This window comes from Betta splendens, chromosome 1 (assembly GCF_900634795.4).
Source record: "Betta splendens chromosome 1, fBetSpl5.4, whole genome shotgun sequence".
Lineage (NCBI taxonomy): Eukaryota > Metazoa > Chordata > Actinopteri > Anabantiformes > Osphronemidae > Betta > Betta splendens.
Genome location: NC_040881.3, coordinates 20977173 through 20987643, shown reverse-complemented (window position 1 = coordinate 20987643; position 10471 = coordinate 20977173). Strand labels below are relative to the sequence as shown.

Below are 10471 nucleotides of genomic sequence, written 5' to 3'. Positions count from 1 at the left end.
CACACACACACACACACACACACACACACACACACACACGCACACGCACACGCCTCAGTGCTGGAACACACCTTACCAAATACACCGTGCTCCAACCTCCACTCACTCGTTCTCCAGGGCCACTATTCGAGCCTGCAGGTTCGTCTGGGCGCTGCTGTACTCCGACACCAGATTCTGTATCTCCCTCTTGTGCTCCCTCCGGATCTCCTCCACCTCCTCCCTCCGCTTCTCCTCCTCGCGTTCCTTCCTCTTCTCCTCGTCCATCTCCTCTTCCTTTATGTCCTCCTCTTTCCTCTCCTCCCAGTGTTTCTGTGACTCCTCCAGCTTCTCCATCTCCCCCCTCAGTTTCTCGACCTCCTCCTTCAGGCGTTGTGCTTCTTCCTCCAACTGTGCGTCTCTCTTCTTCCTCATGTCGGCACTTTCTTTGTCACACATTAAACAACCCTCCATTAAGTTGCAGTACACATTACACGCAGAGCATGTTATCTTTCTGGACACAACAGTATTTTTTGCACCTACAACAGCTGGGGAGAAGATCATGTGGACTAAAGTCTACTTTAAGACAACAGACACGCATGCTCTTCTCCACAAAACCATCCAAAACATACCTTCAGAGGCATAGTGAAGTCACAAATCATTCGCTTCCACAGGATTTGCTCCAGACACACAGACACCATAGCGGCCATACAGGAATTGTTTCGAAGCCTCCGGCAGAGGGGGTGCTCCAGGTCCTTCCTGAGGAGGAGGGAAACACTTTCAACTCCCACTCGCTCTTTTAACAGTTTGAATAACAATATTGTTCAACAGCAGGCTAGCAGACCTCTAGATGACGACACGAGAGTTAAAGCAAAAATACTCAACTCACCCAAGTCATCAAACATTCCATCAATGTCTTCTAATGACAATTTGTCTTTCCATTGTTTGGATGAACTGAAAACATGAAATTAGTTTAAACAACAATGAAAGAAAAAAAATTCCTGGGATAATATATGAATCAAACATTTCTATACTAACACGTGAATATTTAACATCATCGTGTGTACCTTTTCTTGTTAGTGAGGTAGCAGAGCTTCCTCCTGGGTCTCTTCTAGAAATAAGAAGGGTATAATAAGAGTAAAGTTCATACTCTCAATGGAGCAATTTAGTTTATTAACCTTGTAAATCAGTTAGCTAACATTTTCACTTTAATAATGCTCTCACTTGTAAAAAGTTGTTTAGGGCACAAGTCGGTCTTTTAATTAACAACATTAACGTTTTAAAAAACAGTTTTTACTGCCGTCATGTTGGAAATGTATGACAGAATGTAAATTGAAGATAAAGCACTGTCTAAAAGCATGACTTTGACCAACTCGAACTCTTACGCCCAAAAATTATTATTGAACAATATTATGAACATCACAATATCATGTATTTCGTGTTCGCAGTAAGTGTAGTCCACTGTTACGCTAAATGATGGCGATAGGAGGGTGTTTAGATTGAATATCATTTTACTTAGTGTTTATAAAGAAGGACTGTGAATAAATTCATCGTTTAGCAAATGTGACTTTAGAGATGGTGCAGCTAACTGAACATTGGCTATCATTCGTTGGAGTACCGCCCTCAGAGGTGGCTGCTATTAATATTTGTGTACTTCGTCGTCTTGGGTAAAACAACAAGAATAAATACATGGAGGCATTAACTTACCAGTGTAAGATACTTTGTCTCCATTCAGCTGACCTTAGTTTAGTACCTATTTTAACAATAATGCTACACCTCCGGTTCTCTCCGGGTTCTCCGGCTTCCTCCCACAGTCCAAAGACGTGCATTAGGTTGATTGGCTTCTCTCCATTGCCCGTAGGTGTGAGTGTGTGAGTGAATGGTTGTCTGTCTATGTGTTGCCCTGCGATGGACTGGCGACCTGTCCAGGGTGTACCCTGCCTCTCGCCCGTAGCCAGCTGGGATAGGCTCCAGCACCCCCGTGACCCCGCACTAGGGAGTAAGCGGTTAAGAAAATGGATGGATGGATGGGCTACACCTCCGTTTCCGATCTCAAGCAACAGTCACCTAGCAACCAACCACGTGGCAGGCGTCAATCCAAAGTCTAGGTCTTGACATTCTAACAGTAACCTTTCTAGAAGTCCTTCGTACAGGGAACAGGAAATGTCTGCCTTGTGCAGTTTTTTGTGGGTGAGAAAAAAAGTACGTTTGTCTTGACCGTGCAGCCTGAAATATACAGGTCTGGGAAATAATGACCGCAGTCGTAGATATACGTCAACGTCTCAGGATGTTTTTTCTTCTTCGACTAGGACTGATCTAGATGTTTAGCGGGCGATTGGCGTGACTGCCCCCTATAGGTGGAAGCCGGCTCTAATTCATTTGCTCAGCAATACACTGACACCGCAATTGCGGTTGCATTCTTTAACATTGTCAAGGATAATTTACTATAATATGACACTATAGTGAAAAAAACACTCAAACTTCACTTTGTATCGTTCAACACCTTTTTTCAACAATATCTTGATAATGAAATTGTCCAGGCTTTTTTTTACAGACTTTTGCTGTAGAAACACGTTGTTCATTCATCTGCTGGATCACAATTAAACAGCTCATACAAAAGCAAAAAAGAAAACAATACGACAGAATGAGAAATATAAAGTTACTGTAGAATAACAATAATAATAATGCATTTATATATTCAATAAAACTATACAAACTACAGCAGTGTGTTTTAAAAACCCAAACTAAACAATTCATACCATCATACAAAAGTGAATATTTGTCCCTATGATTATTAAAATAATGCTGTACATGTATATTGTGTGACATCATCCATCACTTTTGTTGTGCCATAACAGGTTCTGAAGAATTTTTAGTGAAATATCTTTTTCTGCTTCTCTGCAAACTCCATTGGTTCCATAGTTTCAGGACTGACGTCTTGATAGAGCGGTTGTTTTATATGTCTCCAGATCACTAAAGCAATCCTCATGACAAACAGCACACAGGATGAAGCCAACAGCACAGCTGAGAAAAGAAGGTGAATCATTTTTAAATGATTATTCAGGCTGTTCTGGTGTATTTTTATTAGTAGTATCTCTCACACATTGTTAATGGTGTTCATAATTATTTGAATTATATATTCATAACTTTTACAACTTCTAATGCATCATTAGTGTAATTAGTGTAATCAGGCTTTGCTGATATGATGTTTATGTGAGAATTCGTAAGAAATACTTGAAAATACTTACCAATGAGGAGGCCGTTGCGATTCAGCCTGAAGGTGTGATCTCAGTGTCAAACATAGCAGACACATTGGATGTAGTGGTTAAATAAGGACCTATTAGGAAGATACAATGAAAGTATTAAGTCACATTGTAAAGGGTTATGACATAGCGGTGTGTCTTAATAATCCAGTATTGCACATTTCAAACATTTCTTACCAATTCCCAGTGCTGACAGCGCATTGAACACTAAGCTTATTACAAAGCTAACCACAGAAACCACTATGGCAGCCAGATGTAGAAGATTATGTGTGACTACGAATATGTAACATCGTTTTGGAGCTTTTCATTTATATTTAACATTTACATTTAACATTTAACATTTACATTTAACATTTAACATTTACATTTAACATTTACATTTAACATTTAACATTTAGATTTAACATTTACATTTATATTTAACATTTACATTTATATTTAACATTTACATTTAGACTTTTGCACATTTAACTAAATGTGAGAAAACATGTTGTGTCATTTAGTTAAATGTGAGAAAACTAGTTATAGATGCTACTTTTACATTTGGCACCCCATAGCTGTATTGTTAGAATCCAATGCAGAAACACTAAAACATTGTTTTGGACCATAAGAACTAAAGTTTAAACCAAAGCATTTGCAACTGTGCTTTTAGGGTGTATTGAGCTGTCATACAGTAGCTTGGCATCAGAACATGTCTATTATAAGCTGTAATGTTAGAAACCAATGCAGAATCACTAAAACATCGTTTTGAAGCTTTTCAGGCCATTAGAAGACTAGTTTAAACCATGGCATGACCATTATAGGCTGTAATGTTAGAAACCAATGCAGAAACACTAAAACATTGATTTGGACCTTTTTAGGCCATAAGAACAAAAGTTTAAACCCCAGCATTTGCAACTGTGCTTTTTGTGTGTATTGAGCTGTCTTACAGTAGCTCGGCATCAAAACATGACTATTATAAGCTGTAATGTTAGAAACCTATGCATAAACACTAAAACATCGTTTTGGAGTTTTTTAGGCCATAAGAAGACAAGGTTAAACCACGGTATGACCATTATAAGCTGTAATGTTAGAAACCAATGCAGAATCTCTAAAACATTGTTTTGGAGCTTTTCAAGCCATAAGAAAACTAGTTTAAACCACGCCACTTGCAATTGTGCTTTTAGGGTGTATTGAGCTGTCTTACAGTAGCTTGGCATCAGAACAGGATCATTATAAGCCGTAATGTTAGAAACCAATGCAGAATCACTAAAACATCGTTTTGAAGCTTTTCAGGCCATTAGAAGACTAGTTTAAACCACGGCATGATCATTATAGGCTGTAATGTTAGAAACCAATGCAGAATCACTAAAACATCGTTTTGAAGCTTTTCAGGCCATTAGAAGACTAGTTTAAACCATGGCATGACCATTATAGGCTGTAATGTTAGAAACCAATGCAGAATCACTAAAACGTTGTTTTGGAGCTTTTCAGGCCATAAGAACAAAAGTTTAAACCACAGAATTTGCAACTGTGCTTTTTGTGTGTATTGAGCTGTCTTACAGTAGCTTGGCATCAAAACATGACCATTATAAGCTGTAATGTTAGAAACCTATGCATAAACACTAAAACATCGTTTTGGTGCTTTAAGAAGACTAGGTTAAACCACGGCATGACTATTACAATATTTACACAAGGAGCTGGTACTACACTGCTGAGCCACCAGGGGGCGCTCTTCAGGAGAAGCGCGCTCCTGTTGCGTCACGTCGTCGTTCACGGTCAACAGCGCCCTCTAGTGGCCGGTGGAGCCCAACGCACCTAGTCACAGCGGCTCCCTGCCTCGGACGGAACGGGAGAGCGTGTCCTAGCGAGCAGACGATGATGGGACATTAATGGATAGAAGACATGATCCTGATCATGGTAATCATCCCTGCTAGTTGTAGGGATTTCCAACTAGTTTTCCAAAACTAGCAGGGATGATTACCATGATCAGGTGTCAGTTGGCTTTTCCAGACAGTAGCCCCTTTAAGGACTGGAGCTGGACACCTGTGCTTTAAAGGCTCTAGACCACGTCCACCTGCGCTCCTCCATCAGGTGCCGGTCGTTAGATGCAGTCATCGGCTGATTTAGTAGTCATTCCTGTTCTGTCTCATTTGATGTCTCAGGCTTCTACCAGTTTGTTCGTCCACATCACAAACAGATGTTTGATGAGAAATGCCAGGCACTGACTGGTCAGGGCTGTGTATCCCACCACCAGGACTTGCTGTCGAATGACGAGAAGAAAGCACTAATGCAGCAGAGTGGTAAGAAGCACCGTGGCTTAACTGTATTTGTATAATGATTTATGTAGCAGTATTAGTATTAATCTCATAGTAACTGTAAGAGATTTGATTATTTGTTAATATTGTTTTCTCTTTTAGCTCACCTGACGCTTCCACAGAGCAAGCGGTAGCGCAAGAACAAGTTTTTTTTCTCAAGGAGCAACAGCAAATCGTACTGCTGATGGAACTCACCTGTTTGAGACTTTTGTCATGAAAGCTCTGTTCCACACTAATTAATTTTACCTGTCGTTTTGCTGTTGCAAATAATTTTATTTGTATGCAAATCATAAAAAAGTCCATTAAAAAACAAAGTGTTTTACTTATAATGTTAATAATTTTGTGTTATTTGGGTGTGCTTTTGTTTATGTGTCTGTTTGTCTGTGTGCATATGTTTATTTTTTTTTTCCTGTGTGAAAAAAAGAGTGTTTGTTTGTGTGCGTCAGTACCTACCTGTGTGCGTGCATCTGCTTGCCTGTTTTTAAATGTTTGTCTGTGTCTAATGTAGCCACACAAGTCACAACCCAATGACCCACTGCGCCGGTCCCAAGCCCGGATGAATACAAAGGGGACGCCTGTCAATTCGTGTGCCTGCATGCATGTGTGTGGTTTATAAGTTAGAGTAATAAATAAATAGATTGAAAATGTAATATTTTTTATCTTATACAATTACATATTAAACATTGTAGCGGATTCAAATTATTAATAGTTTGATATTAATGCCGAAACATTAATATACCTCGAAGTTGGGGCACCAGGTTTGTTTTAAAGCTGAAACCACGACTCCCTCCATTGTCCGATAACATCCCCAGTCAAGGTCAACAGCTGTCCACCTCCTCTGAAAACAGAGTTGGTGGAGAACTGCTTCCCCCTCCTGAGGCGTTGAACAGTTTGCCAGAATCACTTTGAGCGGAACGATAGTCCTCCTCCATGGCCTCCCCGAACTCCTCCCAGGCCCAAGTTTTTGCCTCCGCAAAGGCAAGGGCTGCAGCACGTGTGGCCCGTTGGTACCCATCATCCAGACCTGATAGGACTCCTTCTTCAGCTTGATGGCAGCTATGTAAAGTTTACACAGGAATGTATAAACGTGAAAAGCATATTTTTGATTTGAGATAACCCTCAATTAATAAACCCAAATTGTTTAGTTAAAATTACCAATTGTTTATTCACTGGAAATAAAATTAACATTTACATTTTTCAAAAAATGGATATAACCAAAAATTATTACATTCATATCTGTTTACAAATTATTACTATAATTATACAATTATAATAACTAGTAAATTAAGTGTGCTTATAGTTTGCTTAATTTTACTCTCAAGACCCCCTCCTGGGAACATGAGACAGCCAGCACCCCATCTCTTCTCCACAAGCGGCCCTGAACAAGTCCTCTACAGCCCCCTGTAAAGCAACACAAACCATGTTAGGCAAAGCTGTGTGTAAAAGATTTTCATTTTTGTCTGAACCTTTGTCAAGACCATCACGTGTCTGTTACATATTGGACACCAAACCTGCAGAAGCTAATTTTTTGACTTGCCTAGTTTGTTTTACCCCACCTTTTCTTCTTTTGGGGCAGTACTGTATTAAGTTTGGTCTGTGTAACAGGTGTTGCTTGAATTGTCTATGTAAACCCTGTTTTGTGTGTGTTCAGTATTAGTTTGTCTGTGTCTTTGCATTTTACTTGTCAAACCAATCCATGACACTTTGCTTGAGGTCATTCAAGCAAAGGGTCAATCTTGTTGATAGGTCACAGCAGTAGAAATACTGCAATTTGGACCTGCATCAGGTGGCAAAAACATAAGTTATAAGTGGTAAGGTAAGTTATTTTAAACTTCTAAATGTAACTGCAAGTGCATGTGAATGCAAGTCTAATGACTTTAAAGTACTACAAAAACATAAAAGAAAAGTGCATACAAACAAAACAGTACAGTTACCTGCCCATGGACTCTCACACTCATAAAGCATCCACTCATCGCTGCGGAAAGTGGTGTGGAACCACATGGCATGATCCAAAGAGGCTGAGAACTGGGCCCTATATTTAGGAGATGGCAGCAGTGCTGTGTCCAAGAATGCATAGTCTGATACATATGCTGCAACGCAGCAATGCAGTTTCATGTTGCCTTCACCTAGATCAACACAGAATTTAAATGTACCACTAAACATAATATGTTAGGTACATTATATACTTTGTACCAACAGTGTGAGAGACACTGAATTTTGACTGTAGGTTGGCATTTAGGGAGCCCTTTAAAACTAATATAGTGCAGTGTACATATGGATGCTGTCAAATGCATGCATTTAAAGGCAAAATAATTTAAAAAACATTTACCAATATATCCACGTGCTCGTACCCAAAACAGCTTTTTTGGCACTGCTTTAAAGAAATTGGAGAAGAGCTTTGGTTGAACTGGTTTTATCTCTATAGGGACCTCATTTGCCAGCAGTTTGTTAAGGCCTTGTCTCAATTTCTCTGCCAGGTCTGGTTTGCTGTAAAATACAAGGAAATACAGTGGATAATTAAGGACTGTCAGTTGTACACACACACACACACACACACACACACACAGAGGGTGAAGAAAACCCCCTCAGTCTGAGAGTGTTCTCTTAACTAGAGGGCTTAATTTTGCCACCCAAAGGGGTATATGTTAGGTCCAGGTTCTGTCGTTAACTAATAAGCGTGCCAACAGCGAAGCTGATTTGGTTGGCTTGTTAATCACTAAATAAGCATTCTACTGTACAATTCCACCACTGCCAGTAGACACATACAGTATGCCAATTATATTGTTATTGTTGGCTAGTGTGCTATTAGTATAAATAGCATGAATGAGCATGACCTTACTAGTAGTCAGTGTAAAAACAAAAAAGGTTATTAATCAAATAAATGTTCATTCAACCTGAGATGAATACGAATAAGCTCCTCCACAGTAGAGAGGTCTTCAGGTTGGGGGACAACAGGCATGGTGAACTGATGCTCAAGAGGACTTGGCTGAATCATTTGGAAAGATGCCTGGCAAATCAGTATGGGCTGTCCATGCTGGATGGCCTTGACTGAGCGCACTGTGAAACTGCGACCATTTCTTGTGCGCTCTACCTGATACAAGACTGGAACTTTGGGATCCCCTAGAAAATATATATAATAACGTAGTAAAACTGCTTTAAATGCAGACTCATCGACACGAGTGCATTATACTTGCCTTCCACACCTCACTATCAATCTTTCCGCCAAAATCACTCCACGCCTGTTTCTACATTCAGTGTTGAAACAAACACACACACAAACAATGGTGGGTCAGGAATAGAAATCTACAGATCAATCTGACTGCTTCAGTGACAGTCCAGCCTCAGTGTCCATTACTATCTAACAAAAAAATGCACAAGCAGTGTGAGGCTGTTTGTCTACAAATCCAAATATTTGTGGAAATAGTAGTATACATACAGATGCTGTAGGCATCCCACAAACACAGCCACACACATAAACACGCACATACAGTAATAAGATCATCAAGCACAACTTAAGCCTACTGATCTACTGACAACTAAAGGACTGGCAGGTGATGAGTGGAGTAGATGTGGAAGGTTTTTAGTGCCCCACCTTGCATGTGGGTCCGACGCCTGCCCAAGTCTGACAGAAGGGTTGGGAAATGTGAGTATGGGGAGAGTCAACGTACAGCTGCAGAAAGTTTATCGTACCACCAACATATGTTGTCTTGAAAACACTGGCTAAGATTGGGGAAAGCACAAAAAGATGGCCATCCAGAGCCGTCTGGTAGTTGACACACTCCCGCATTCCCAGGGTGGGAAACAATCTACCACGACCTCCGACTACACTCTCCAAACCACAACGGGACCACAAAAGATGAATGTCTGGATGCGTTGACCGCACAGTGCAAGCAACATGAACTGAGTAAGAGGAAACACCAATGGGAGCAACAAAGTCAGACAAATGGAAGGTATCGGGGCTCTTCTGGCCAAATTGGCTGATAACAACCACCAATTTGTAGGCTCCCCACTCCCTAGTTTTCATCAGACTTTGATCCAGCAGGTGCATGATGAAAAGGTGATCCTTGGGAAGGATGTCAAAACTGTCCAAATTGTGCATGCTGTTCTTCTGCACACTCTGTCGAGCCATGTCACATGGAGCCAGAGATCGCAAAGCTTCAGACACACCACTGATGAAGTCATTGATCTTATCTTTAATAGCAGCAGTAGCAGTAAGATTATTGCAGATGTGGCTGCCTGTCAGCTCGTCAGTTGGAATCCCTACAATGTTTAAAAAGGGGCCACCATCCAGAGTACCAATTACACGGCCATGGCAATAGGTCAGGTTCTTGCGGAAGATTTGGCTGGTTTTCTGAAGATCAAAGTGCTTCTTTAGGATGTGGTAGTAATTCTTTAAAGGATGTTTATTCGGGATTTGGAGATGCATTCGGTGGACCAAAGAAAGGATGTGTGTGAATCCATCTAAGACTATGACAAAACCATCAATATCGAAGTCCACACTGTAGTCCTGGAGGGTGCAACTGTGAAAAGGAATTATAGCATTGTTGTCCTGGAGAAAAGCCTCTGCAGAAGGAAAGCGATCCCTCTCTAAGAGTAAGTTTTCTGAGTTTTCCTCTGCAACTTCTTTAAACAAGCTCATGATCACCTTCAATTAGAGACAGAATAAGCCTAATTTTAAATAAAAATAATACAATTACATTTTAAAGATGAGAACAATACAGTAAACAGCAAGTGATATAAGCTAATACATGACAAAAACACAGAACTATAGTAAACACTAACAGAAAAAATTAAAGAATGACAACAGAAACAAAGTTAAGTTAACTGGAACTTACAGCAGTGGCTTTGCTTTCCTCACTTGTCTATTGTTGAATGACAAAAAGCTTAGCATATAGAGAAGTTAGTTGCTTAAGTCTAAAGAAGAGCTCTGTTCTA

The 10471-nt window shown here is 40.2% G+C and overlaps 1 long non-coding RNA gene across 1 annotated transcript; it reads left to right on the top strand.

The window, feature by feature from the left end:
- The first annotated feature begins 4960 nt into the window (after positions 1-4960).
- Positions 4961-5695, top strand: LOC129604674 (uncharacterized). Its single transcript, XR_008695754.1, has 2 exons — positions 4961-5521; positions 5639-5695. It is a non-coding gene; the product is annotated as an uncharacterized LOC129604674 (long non-coding RNA).
- Positions 5696-10471: the final 4776 nt, after the last annotated feature.